General features: G+C 41.6%; 1 long non-coding RNA gene across 1 annotated transcript in view; it reads left to right on the forward strand.

Moving 5' to 3' along the window:
- LOC130708596 (uncharacterized) overlaps positions 1-13,728 on the forward strand; it is a 22,550-nt gene continuing 8,822 nt past the window's right edge. Inside the window, exons 1-2 of the long non-coding RNA XR_009008856.1 lie at positions 1-145; positions 13,320-13,505. This is a non-coding gene — a long non-coding RNA (uncharacterized LOC130708596). The remainder of the gene's footprint in view (positions 146-13,319; positions 13,506-13,728) is intronic.

Consider the following 13,728-nt stretch of genomic DNA (forward strand, 5'->3'; position numbering starts at 1 on the left):
CTGGCAGCTGCAGCCGGACACATGAGCAGATGAGAGACGCACAGCAGCTCCCTGGGGAGCTCTTGGGGACCACCCGTGCGGCTGCTGCGCCCTGAGGCTGTGAGAGTGCTTCTCCGAGATCCTTAAGAGTCTCAGCAGCTTCCTGGTGAGTTTCCAAGAACCATCTGCATTGTTACTTTGGGCCAGATCTTCTTCAGTGTCAGCCTCCTTCCTTCCCCTCTGCAGCGGCTTCCCGTACTTCATTACTCCCTCAGATCTTCCTACAGTCAAGTAAGCCCCTAATTCCTGTAGCAAACCCTGTATGCCCAGAAAACATGGAGTGGCTTCTGTTTTCCTGACCAAGCCCTGAGTGATTCAGACACATTGTGGGATAATCCTACAACATTGCCATAACATAATGATATAGGAATATATGAAGTTTTATGAGAACTGAGTAGCAGGAGAACATCCCAGCTTTAGAAGGATCGGGGAAGGCTTCCCAGAAGAATTGGCATCTGAGGTAAGTCTTAACTGTGAAAAGGAATTAGCCAGGTACAAAGGAAAACTTAGAGACTAAAGTATTTAGGGAAAAAAACCAGGTTTTAAAAAGACTAGCAAACCAAAATAGAACCATGTTTAAAGGAAAAGAAAAAAAGCCTCAAGGCTACAAGTTATCAAGTTTACAATTAGTGTGCTGATGGACAATAAAATGGTAGTTTTCTCACACAATTATCATTTCTGTAAAGGTACTTACAGATTTGTAGGTATCAATGTGGCAAAACGTAGTAGTGCTGTTGGGTACTTCATTCACCCCGTCCCCTCCCTTAACCAGATTGGCTCACTGAATTCCCCAGCTGCTGTGAAAGCTCTCCACTACAGCTCACAGGGGCACCCTTCTCCAGAGAATTGCCCTCAGCTGAGTATTCCCTAACCTGGAAGTGCCTGAAAGGTTTTGCTTTCCTCCAACGGCATCCCTGGGCAAGGGCTGACTGATACAGGCAGGCAAAAACCTGGCCCCATGCCTAAAGGTAGGATAACTTTGTGATGCCTTTTACTATCCCCATGGGAACAAGCTAAGAATGGACATTAGCAGAACTTCATCTTTGCTTAGCTTTTCCCACTGTCCTATCCTCTGCTTTCCTCACGTCCTGATGTGTTCTGGAGCTATACACAGTTTACAATTGCTTGAGCGGGAAAGGTGGAGCATGGGTGCAGCCAAATCATGCCAGGACTTCTTGTATGCTGTGCAAAGGGAGTTTAAACTTTATCTACTAGGACCATGGCCTTCAAATTTTTGAATGTCCACACCATCTGTAAAAAAAAATTTAGAGCATGCTGTATGTATATATTTAATTATTAATGTACTAACATGTTGTACATTTTTAAAATGGTGTACAAAAACAAATTTTAAAGGGAAAATTTAAAGTAGAAATTCTATTTTTCTTGTACCCAATAGACCACCTTGCATCCTGCTTTAGGTGACATGTGCCACTTTGGGGGCCATGGAGGCAGAGAGGAAGGTTGGCCAGCTCTGCATTTCAGATCCATGATCCCATTAGTCTTCTCATCCCTAGGCCAATGATGTGCAGCTGTCCCTCTTGGCTAGAATAGGTCTCCAATGCCTGCTCTTGGGAAAGGAGGGAGCAGAGATTGCAGGACTACTCTACTCCCTCTTCTGATGGGCATCTTGCCTAAGGTGATGCCCACCTCCCCCCCCCACCACCACCACCACCAACACACACAGTCAAGCAGCTCTTTACCAGCATTTCCAGTGATAAAACCTAAACAGTACAGATGTAGGAGATGGGGATGGAAAAATCAACCCTCCCACCCCCCCCCCCCCCACCAAAAACACACATGCACATGTCCCCTCTGGCTCTTTCATCCCTTACACCTTAATAAAGCCCTGACATCACTGCCTAAACCTTTTGGATGTGGCCATGGGGACATCCGCTAGGCCACTGAAAGCACCCTGTGTGCATTTGCTTTCCGTGCATCATGCTTCTCCTTTCTCCCCACTCCCTCCAGGTCTTACTTCCCAATGCCTCCATTTTGCTAGACTGGTACTGTTCTCTCTGGTCTTTGATCCATTTTGAGTTAATTTTTATTAGTGGTGGTGTTTAATTTTTGTAGTGGTCCAATTTCACTCTTTTGCAGTTTTCTCAGCACCACTTATTGAAGAGACTGTCCTTTACCCATTTTGTGTTCTTTGTGCCCTTGTCAAAAATTAGTAGCTCATATATACATGGGTTTATGTCTGGGCTCTTTATTCTGTTTCACTGGTCTATATGCCTGTTTTTAAAACAGTACCATACTTTCTTGATTACTTTACCTTTGTAATATAGTTTAAAATCAGAAGTGTAATGCCTCCAACTTTGTTCTTTTTTTCAAGGTTGCTTTGGTTATTCAGCATCTTTTTAGAGGTCCAAAATTTGTTAGGGTACTTTCTTTCTATTTTGTGAAAAATGCCATTGGGATTTCACTGAATCTGTAGATTGCTTTGGGTAGTGTGGATAATTTTACAATATTAATTTTTCCAATCCAAGAACATGAGATATCTTTTCATTTATTTGTGTCTTCTTCAATTTCTTTCATCAGTGTCTTATACTTTTCTGTGTACAAGAAATTTGTTTAAATTTATTCCTATGTACTTAATTGTTTTCAATGCTATTGTAAATGGGATTGCTTTCTTAATTACTCTTGCAGATTATTCATTGTTAATGTATGGAAATGCAACTGATTTCTGTATGTTGACTGTGTACTGCAACTCTACTGAATTCATTCATTAGTTCTCATAGTTTTTTAGTAGTTTTTTTACAGTTTTGTATATGTAAGATTGTGTCCTCTGCAAACACACAATTTAATTTTTTCTTTTCAATATGGATGCTTATATTGCTTTTTCTTGCCTAATTTCTATGTCTAGTACTTCCAGTACTTTGTTGAGTAGAAATGGTGAGAGTGGGCATCCCTGTCTTGTTCCTAATCTAGATGAAAGGATTTTAACTTTTCACCATTGAATATGATGTTAGCTGTGGGCTTACTGTATATGGCCTTTATTATGTTTCTATACCCAATTTGTTGAGTATTTTTATTATGAAAGGATGTTGTATTTTGTCACATGCTTTTTTTGCGTCTATTGAGATACTCATATGGTTTTTATCCTTCATTTTGTTAATGTGATGTACTGAACTGATTGATTTGAGGATGTTGAGCCATGCTTGCGTCCCAGAGATAAATCCCACTAATCATGGTGAATGATCATTTTATTGTGTTATTGAATGTGGTTTACTAATATTTTTTTGTAGATTTTTGCATCTATACCTATCAGGGATATTGGCCTGTAATTTTCTTTTCTTGTGGTGTCCTTATCTGGCTTTGGTATCAGGATAATGCTGGCCTTATAAAATTAGTTGGAGAATGTTCCCTTTTCCCCAGTTTTTGGAAGAGTTTGAGAAGGATTGGTGTTAATTCTTTAATTCTTTAAATGATTGGAAGAATTCACCAGTGAAACCATCTAGTCTTGGGCTTTTCTTTGTTGAGAGGGTTTTGAAATTAATTCAATATCCTATTTGTACTCAGTCTGCTCAGATTTTATAATTCTTCAAAATTCAGTCTTGGTAGGTTGAGTGTTTCTCAGAAGTTATCCATTTCTTCTTGAGTATCCAGTTCGATGGTGTGTGATTATTTATAATAGTCTCTCATAATCCATTGTATTTCTGCAGTATCATTTGTAATGTCTCCTCTTTCATTTCTAATTTTATTTGAGTTCTATCTCTTTTTTTCTTATTTAATCTAGCTAAAGGTTCGTCAATTGTGTTTATTTTTTTTAAAAAACAGCTCTTAGTTTTGTTGACATTTTCTGGTGTCCATTTTTTTCTACTCTGATCTTTGTTATTTCCTTCCTTCTGTTAACATTGTTAACATTAGTTTTTTCTTCTTTTTCTAATTCCTTGAGATGTAAAGTGAGCTTGTTTATCTGAGGTCTTTCCTGTTTCTTAATGTAGGTGTTTATCAGTGCAAACTTCCCTTTTAAGACTACTTTTACAGTATTCCATAGGTTTTAATATGTTGTGCTTCCATTTTCATCTGTTTCCAGATTTTTGTTGATTTTACTTTTGATAGCTTCTTTGACTCATTGGTTGTTCAGTAGCATGTTGTTTAATCTCCCATATTTGTGAACTTTCCAGGTTTCCACCTGTTATTTTCTACTTTCATAACATTTCATAACAGAAAAGATACGTGGTATGATTTCAATCTTCTTAATTCTGTTAAGACGTGTTTTGTCACCTATCACAAGCTTCAGCTGCATTAGAAATTTCTACCCATTTATATGACCCCTCCACAACTTGTGTTAATGTACCAAATTAAATCTTTATATTGTGTATCCATTAACATAATATTGTAGGAATAGTTATTTTTAACATTTTTTCTCTTAACCTATTGCTAGAGTTCACAGTGATTTACATACCACCATTGCAGTATTAGAGTATTTTGAAATTGACCATACATTCACATTTACTAGTGAATTTTATACTTTCATATATTTTTATGTTGCTATTTAGCATCCTTTTGTTTCAGCTTGAAGAACTCTCTGTAACATTTCTTGTAGGTCAGGTCTACTGATGATAAATCCCCTCAGATTTTGTTTGGGAATGTCTTTGTCTGTCCTTCATTTCTGAATAACAGCTTTGCTAGGTAAAGTATTCTTTGCTAACAGTTTTTTTCCCTTCAAGCCCTTTCAATATGTCATCCCACTCTCTCCTAGTCTGCAAGATTTCTGCAGAGAAATCTACTAATAGCCTTATTTGAATTATCTTGTATGTGATCATCTTCTTTCTCCGGATGCTTTCAAAATTCTGTCTTTGATTTTTGAGAGCTTGATTGTAATATGTCTCAGTGAAGATCTCTTTGTATATAATCTGTTTGGGGATCATTGAGTTTCATGTACCTGGATGGCCATATCACTCCCCAGATTTGGGAAGTTCAGTTATTATTTCTTTAAATAAGGTTTCTGTCCTTTTCTCCTCCTTCTGGGTTTCCCCAAATGTGGATATTATTTCACTTGTTGGTTTCCCATAATACACATAGGCTTTTTTCACTCTTTATTATTCTTATTTCTTTAATCTCTTCCAACCAGATAATATCAGGAAATATGTCTTCAAGCTCACAGATTCTCTCTTCTGCCTGGTTGAGCCTATAGTTGAAGCTCTATATTGCATTCTTCATTTCATCCATTGTATTCTTCAGCTCCAGAAATTCTGTTTGGTTCTTTTTTATGATTTCTACCTCTTTGTTGAACTTCTCACTTTGTTCATGCATTGCTTTCTCGAGTTCATTGAGTTGTCTGTATTCTCTTGAATATCACTGAGCTTCCTTAAAATAATTATTTTAAATTATTTTTCAGATGACTCATAGATCTCTATTTTTGAGATGTCAGTCCAGTAACTAGAAAATTATTGTTTTCCTTTGGTGTCATGTTTCCTCGTGTTTTTTTAAATGTTTCTGATGGTTTTGTTTTAATGTCTGTGCATTTGATAGTGCAGTTATGTCTTCCAGCATTTTCAGACCGTCTTTGGTGGGGAAAGACTTTCACCTGCAGGTGTCTACGAGGATAGCAGTTGGGTGGGATGCAGCATTTTTGGTTCTTGAATAGACACAGTGGTGTAGTCTCTATGCAGCTCCATCAGCTGAGGTCAACATTGGCCAGACTGCAGGGGTCTTTTGTGGCCAATAGTGCAGAGGTCCTATGGGTGGCAGTGGTGGGCAGAGCTATGGGGTTTTCTGAGGCAAAGGCTGTTAGGGTCTTCTTATTCTTTTTTGTCCATTGGAGGACAGGTTAGGTGAGAAAATCCTTCCAAGTGCCTGGCCTGGTGTGCCAGCACTAAGAGCAGTTTTGGAGCCAGCGTCCTGGGATCAGGTGTACACAGAACTACCACAGCCCCTTGGTCCTGTGGCACAGGTGTACTTTCTGCAGCTGTGGCACTGGTGTCTAAGGTATGGGCATATGCAGATTTCCCATGGAACCAGGACCTAAGACTGCAGTGACTCTGGCCAGGAGAGAGGGGTTGGGGATGCAGCAGCAGCATGGGCCACGGGTGACAAGGTGCAGTGGTGGTTTGGTCTGAGGAAATAGGGCACAGTAGCAACACAGCTAAAGATGGTGGGTCAAAGTCTCAACTCCGGCCCCAGATGGTAGTCAAAAGACAGCAGCAGCATGACCCTGGTAGTCGTCTATGAAAGTCACATGTTGGGACCCAGGACGCTGAGTTCAGAGCAGTGGCAGCACAGCCCTGGCAATGACATTCAGAGCCATGACCTGGGACCTGAAGGGTGGAGTTCAGGGCAGCAGCAGTGCCCCCAGCAATTACAGTCAAAGCTTGGACCCAGAGGGTCAGGCCTCAGGGCAATGCCAGCTGGTCCCAGCAATGATGAGTGAGAACCATGACCTGGGAGATGGGGCTCAGGGCAGCAGTAGCCAAGTCCCAATAATGAGGGTTCAGAGCTTTGAATTGGAATGAGGTACAGATCTCAGGGTAGCGGCAACACCATTGGCAATATTGGTTGGTTGTGACCTGGGATAGGAGTAGGGCTTACAGCAGTGGCAGCCCATTCCCAGAAATGAGGGTATAGAGCCACAGTCTGGGACCCCAGGGGCTGGGCTCAAGGCAGAAATAGGATGGCCCTGATAATGTCGCTCAAAGTGTGACTTGGGACCCAGAGGGTGAGGCTCAGGACAGCAGAGGCTGCTTTGGTAGTGATGGGACAAAGTTGTGACCTGGGGGTCAAGAATAGGAGATAGAGCAGTGGCCATTCTAGTTCCATATATGGTGAGGTGCTGTGGGATTCCAATCTTGGAGAATAGGGCACAGCAGCAACTGGTGCCCCAAAAGGCAGATCTCATTTCAGGGACAGCTCCAGCCTTGGAGAGTAAATGCAGTGGGGGCAGCTCTGTCAGCTGGGATCAGCATTGGTGTAGACTGTGGGAGATCTGTAGCAAAGGCTGCAAACCATCCATCATGATGAGACTTGCTGGGGTTCTCCTGCTCTCCTTTTCCCCATGGGATAAAATTCCCCTGAGAAGATCCCTCCTGGTGCCAAGCTGCTCTTGACTGGGGTGATATGTTTTCCTGTACTTTTTTATGCAGCCATCCTTGATTTTTGAGCTCTGCAGTTTTTGCTCCTTCTTCTTTATAGTCCGGACCTTTCCCTGAACTATTTTCTTTGGTTTATTTATTGTTCTTTCATGGGGGAGATAATCATTGGAACCTCTTAACTCTTCATCTTGCTGGCGTCACCTCTTTGTCTTTAACTACTGACAGTTTAACTACAGTGTGTCTCAGTGTTGACCTTTTTTATTTCATCTTATTTGATACTCTCTGGGCTTCCTGGATCTGGATGTCTGTTTCTTTCTGCCAGTTAGGGAAGTTTTCAGCCACTATTTCCTGTAAGCTTTCTGCCCCTTTCTAGCTCTTATCCTCTGGGACCCCTGTAATGTGATTATTGTTCTGCTTGATGGTGTCCCATAAGTTCCACAAGCTATCTTCACTCTTTTTTACCCTTTTGTTCTTTTTGCTCCTCTGATTGAATGAATCCTACTGCCCTGTCTTTGAGTTCACTGATTTCCTTTCACTTCATCTAGTCAGTTTTTGAACCCCTCTATCAAATTTTTCAGTTCAGTTATTGTATTTCTCAGCTAGGTGATTTGTGTTTGTTACTTTTTATATTTTCTCTTTGTTGAGATAGAAAATTCTCACTTTGTTCATGCATTGTTCTCCTGGCCTTTGTGAACATCTTTATGATCATTATTTTGAACTCTTTATCAGGCAAATTACTTATCTCTGTTTCATTAAGATCTGTTTCTAGAATTTTATCTTGTTCTTTTGTTTGAAACATATTTCTCTGTTCCTTCATATTCTTTGACTCTGTGTTGGTTTCTATGCATTAGATAAAACAGCCACCTCTCCTAGTCTTGACAGAGAGTCCTCATGTAGAAGATAACCCTTATCAATCAGCCCAGCCTGAGTTCTTTGTTGCCTCTCAAATCTTTGTGATTGTCCAAAGACTACCTTCTTTGTTCTTAGTGGCTCCCAGTAGCTGGCGGTATGTCAATACCTGTCAGTGTCCCAAACGGGAGGATTTCAATCAGCACCTAGATTCAGGCTGATTGGAAGTCAGACTTTCAGGCAGCAACTTTTAAAGTATGCAAATATACCTCTTTCTGGGGAAGACTAGGTCTGTGTGCTCCCTTTGCATTGAGCCCTGGGGATATAGCTGGGTTAAGAACTATTTCTTTGTTTGCTACAGTCCCATGGAACCCACAAATGCAAGACCCACCATCCACCAGTGCCAGGCAATCAAGGAATGCATCCTCTGGCAGGTGCAAAAGCCAGGGCACCAGAAGTATGCACAAGCTCTTTTCAAGGAGATACCAGAGGGAGAGCATGAGATGGCCTCCCACATTATAGACCCCTAGATGTGTGCTATATTAGGAGCCTGATCTTCAGGCTGCAGCTTTCTTAAAAGATACTGCTTTCAGGAAAAGACTGGCAGGTGAGTGTTATGTCTGCTAGCTCTCTGTGCTGAGCCCTGGTGGGGACAGCCTTGATGAGTCCTAATGGACCCCTAAGAACAGCTTCTTTCTTTGCTATAGTCTTGTGTGCCTCATGGACACAAGTCCCATTGGCTTTCAGAGCTAGGTGCTTTGGAGCCTATCCCTCAGCTAGAAGTCTTAAAAGTTGGGCCACGAGATGTTGGGTTCAAAACCTTCATTCCTCAGAAAGAGCTGGGAGTTGTGAGTTCCCTCCCAACTGTATGTCACTGTGCTGGACATGGGGTTTATGGCAAGAGGATGTCTCAGCGTTTCCTATCCATTTCAATGTGGGTTTATTTTCTTGTTCACCCAAAGTATAGGAGTTGCTAGTTTCTGGATCTCTTTCAGAGGGAATTGTTCCTTGTGTGGCTGTAGATTCGGTGTGTCTGTGGAAGGTGAATCCAGGAGACTTTTAGGTCCCCATCTTGGACTGGAACTGCCAAAAACAAGAGATATTTAAACTAATAATTAAAAATCTAAAATTCTGGATTCTCTTTCAAAGAGAATGCCAATGTTCCCCATGGCACTGGGGGCAGGGGCGAGGGGAAGGATCTAAGGAGTAACTGTGCTCCATACACAGGCCTGGGCTTGCTTTGCCATCAGCCATAGCAATCCGCTCCCTGACCAGGCTGGCTTCACCATTTACACCTGCCTGGCCCCTCTCAGCTCTTTTCTTCAGTTCTATTGTGATATAATTGACATACAACATTGTGTATGTTTGATATTTACAGCACAATGACTTGACATACATATATTGTGAAATGATTACCACAATAAGTTAACATCCATCACCTTATATAGTTACAAAGAAAACAAATATTTCCTTGTGATGAAAATTTCCAGGTTCTACTCTCTTAGCAACTTTCCTCCTCAGCTGTTGAGTACGTAGTTTCTGGTTGGGTGATGGTATATGACTTATCACATGTTACAATATGACAAAGATGTTTACAAGGTTATCACCTGGGGGTTGTGGTTATAATCTTTGAACAGAAAAATGCTAGACTACACACACACACACACACACACACACACACACACACAATTCAGCTGTTAAAACTGACAGGAAAATCCCCCCCCAAAATCTTGTGGAACATATTCGGCTAAATATCATCTTGCCCCACCTTGTGGTCATTTGAGAGCCACACAACCCAGACCACCCCGTGCCAAATACAGCAGAACGTGGCTTCGTCTGGGGATAAGGTAATAGGATTTATATAATGTTGTGTTCAATGTGTTTTAGCAAAAATCCCAGATCAGTAGTTCATGAAATTTGATCTGATCAATTGATGCATAGCCCCAGAAACCCTGCCACTGTACCCAATAATGAATCATTCTTTTCAACTGTGTTTTCTTCTCACTCCAGTAACAACAGACCAACACAAATCCAGGGTTCTTCCCTAACCCTCCACTTTCAAACCTCCTACTCCAGAACTTCTAACATTCTCACTAAAACCTCTGCTGGTGAGCAGAACCCCATAATGTATAAAAGGTGATGGTCACTGTAATGGGGTCTCACCAATTTTCTATGGTTCATCTATCCCCAAATAAAAATTGCCTTGTTAATATAGAGGTCTTTTCTGTGGCATCCATTATAATCAACAGATTATTGCATTGGCCACAATTGACCATCTTCTGTTTCAGTGTTTGGGCTGCTCCTGTGTTCTATTTCTTCATCCATAAAATGGGATGACAACAATAGTGGGTACCTCTCAGGGTTGTTATAGAGACCTAGCATGGTTTTAGATCAGGGTTAGGCTCACAGTGAGTCACCAGTACAGGTTAGCTCGTGTTATGGGTAAAAAGTATTTTAGCTGGATTAGAATAAACTGAGATGAGGCAGGGCTCGCTAGAGTGGGTGATCATATAAATGATGGTTTGTGTAGATTTGATTGCTCAAAAGGCAAATAAAATCAGATTGGGGTTGTCCACACTCCTTCTTACCTTTGAGTATGAGAGATCTTAACCTTTTAAGAACACACTCTGTACAGGTACGTTTAGGATGGCGGATCAAAGAGGAGGAAGATAGAAGGTTCAGGAAAAAATACATATATAGCTCATACTGGCCTGAACAAGAACCATATGCTGTTAGCAAGTTAAAACTGTTCGCTTATTACCTATCACAAACTGTGGAGCTTCTGTGCTTGGATTTATTCCGTGAAATGAATGTGTCATTTCTCCAATTTGGCATAAAAGTTTGTCTGCATTACCACATTTGAGAAAAATCATAAAATGTCTGAAGAGAAAATCATGTGTCTTGGCTGTCACCTTGTGGTCTTATGTATTATATTAGCCCTCAGAAATCAAATATTTTATACTGCAACAACCAATTTCTAAAATACACTAATAATTTGAGTATGGCTTTTTTCCTAGCATTACTGAAAATTCTCCAAGTTGCAAAGAGGACTATAAATTAATTTTTGGCATCCATTTACTGGCTAGCTAGGGCCTGAGATCAGGTAAGAACTCACATAAGATCTAGATCACATAAAATCTAAATTGAACTAAGTAATGTGTGCTTATTTGTGTTCATTACAAATTTTTTGAAAAATTTTTTTACAAGAAGTTCTCTTATGCTTAAATTAGTAGGTATGTTAAATAACTTCTGAACTACCCGTTAAATGGAATATATAATCCCATTTAAAATAGAGAATTAGAGAAAAATCTCAGAATTATATTCTTTCCATGCTCATAATTATTTTCTATACTCTAATCCTTTGAAAGGTAACACAGAGTAGGGTTAAGTTCAAAGCCCCTAAAATTCTTGAACCTGGGATCAAATACCCCACTCTGATTACTTATCAGCTATGTGAACTGGGGCATGTAACCTAACACCTCTGCCCCACACTCCGCATCTATAGAATGTGGATGAGCTCAATAGCATACACCTCACAGGATTATAGCTTTGAGAGCAGTCTTGGGCATTCAGGAAGGGTGACCTTTGGTTCTGGGTAACCAAAATTAGGACGGCATGAGTTAAATTAACTTTATTGCTAGAAATCAGCCTTCCCCCCTGAAAGCGTTCCCCACTTCCACCAGCTCTCTCACTCCTGCCTTCTCCCGGCCACATGGTGATGTTTTGGCTGCTGCTGATCCTTGAGGGGCAGTTTTCTGCTGGAGCCTCTGGGGGAGGGCCCTCAAAATGACTGGTGAGCAGGGCGCCAGAATTGCTACCCACCAGGGTTTGCTGTATGCCTCCCGTTCTTTCCTTTTCAAAGAGGAGTATATGTTTTGTTGTTGTTATTCTATTCCTCTTCTATTGTATATTGAACAGGTAGGGAGCAGGTAAATTTTCTAGTAAGTTTATGAAGAGGAGCCACCTTGTACATCAGCCCATCACCCAGAAATCCTCAACTCTGGGCATATGGCCATGACAAGACGGAATTCTTGGGTTGTCACTCTTGAAAATCACTCTTGATGATTGTACTTTGTGTGTATGAAAGATAGTGAACTATTTGGTGACTGAAGGGTGGATTTGGGGAGTCATTAGTACTGTTCTCCAAATACATATTTCATTTCCCTTTCTGGTACATGCAACCTTGAAGTTAGGAGTCGTCAAGTGACTTGCTTTGGCCCATAAAATGTGAGGAAAAGTGATGTATCTCTGCAGGTGGAAGCTCTAAGTCACGGTACATGAGTCACGACTGTCTTCATCCCCTGCCTTGCTGGTCTTGGAAGTATGTGTCAAGATTGTGTCTCCATCAGCTGAGTCCCAGAGTGATTATAACCCCCTCAACAGTGAGCAGAGCCCCCCCAGAGACCCAGGTGAACATACAGTTTGAGCAAGAAATAACTTTTGTTGTGGTAATGCACTGAAGATTTGGGATTGTTTTCTCATCATCTAACCTAGCCCTTTACAGAAAATGATTAGCGTCACTGGCCTCGCCTGGGAGGTAACCCATCTCTCCCTGCTCCTGCTCCCAACTCAACTCTAGAGAAGCCCCTTTCCCCCAGTTCCTAATTCACAGCAGAGACCCGGGCTGTAGTTTCATGCTGGTATTGGGAGGATAGTCAGGAAAGAACACCACAAAGACTCTAGAGCCAATCTGTCTGGCTAACTTGGGGCTCCACCACTTAGTAATTAGCCGAATGATTTGGGCAAGTGACTTAACCTGTGTAAAATAGACGTAATAGTGCTTACCTGTGCCAGCTACTATGCCTGTGTAAGAAACCATCTCAAAATGTAATGGTGTCCAACAACCATTTATTAGGCTCATGGATTGATGAGTCAGGAATTTGGATGGAGCACAGCAGGGATGGCTTATCTCTGCTCCCCATGAAGGGGGCCTCAGCTGGAAGGCTCAGACTAGGAGCTGGAATCATCTGGGGGTTCACTCACCCCACCCCTGGTGATTGACATTGACTGAGACCATGGCTGGGGCTGTCAGCCCTCTTACACATGGCCTCTCTGTGTGGCCCGGGCTTCCTTACGACACACATCGAGAGAGAGAAAACAGAGGCCGAGTCGCCTTTTGTGACCTAGCCTCAGAGGTCACTTTCTAGTAGATTCTACCAGTCAAGGCAATCATAAAATTCTTCCCAGGCTCAAGAAGAGGGGAAACACACTCCTCCAAGGGCACAGCAAGTCTCTGGCAGTCTGTGAGACCAGAAATACTGCTGCGGCCACTTTTAGAAAATACAATCTGCCACACTTCCTCAGAATGAGGGTTAACTCACTAAATGAGCTAATGCAATAAAGTACTAGAACAGTTGGTAGGTACGTGCTTGACGTTGTGATTTATCCACTGCACAGGTTTGGAGCCATATGGAACTGCCTCCCTGTGGCCGGCTTTTCCGCCCCATGGGGACCCACTCCAAGAATCTGTTATCTCAGACTCAAGACCAAACTAAGGCAACCCCAAGGCAGGAGGAATCAAGGAGCAGGCTCTGAGGCTTCAACAAGGTATTCACACAATGGTCTGACACCAGCAGGCCCAAGGTTAGTTCCTGTTTCTGTTTTCCTTGTAAAGGATTTAAGAAGCTTGGAGGCCTTATTTAACTAAGATCATATTCTTGCATAGGTACAACTGTGCTTTTACAGCTAAAGATCTGCAAGAAAATGTTAAAACTATTGAAAACAGTGGTAGGATTGAGGTGTTTCTAATTTTTCTTTTTTTTTAATGGAAATATATCTTTCTATCAAAACTATAAAGTAAGTTTTT

This window comes from Balaenoptera acutorostrata, chromosome 7 (assembly GCF_949987535.1).
Source record: "Balaenoptera acutorostrata chromosome 7, mBalAcu1.1, whole genome shotgun sequence".
Taxonomy (NCBI): domain Eukaryota; kingdom Metazoa; phylum Chordata; class Mammalia; order Artiodactyla; family Balaenopteridae; genus Balaenoptera; species Balaenoptera acutorostrata.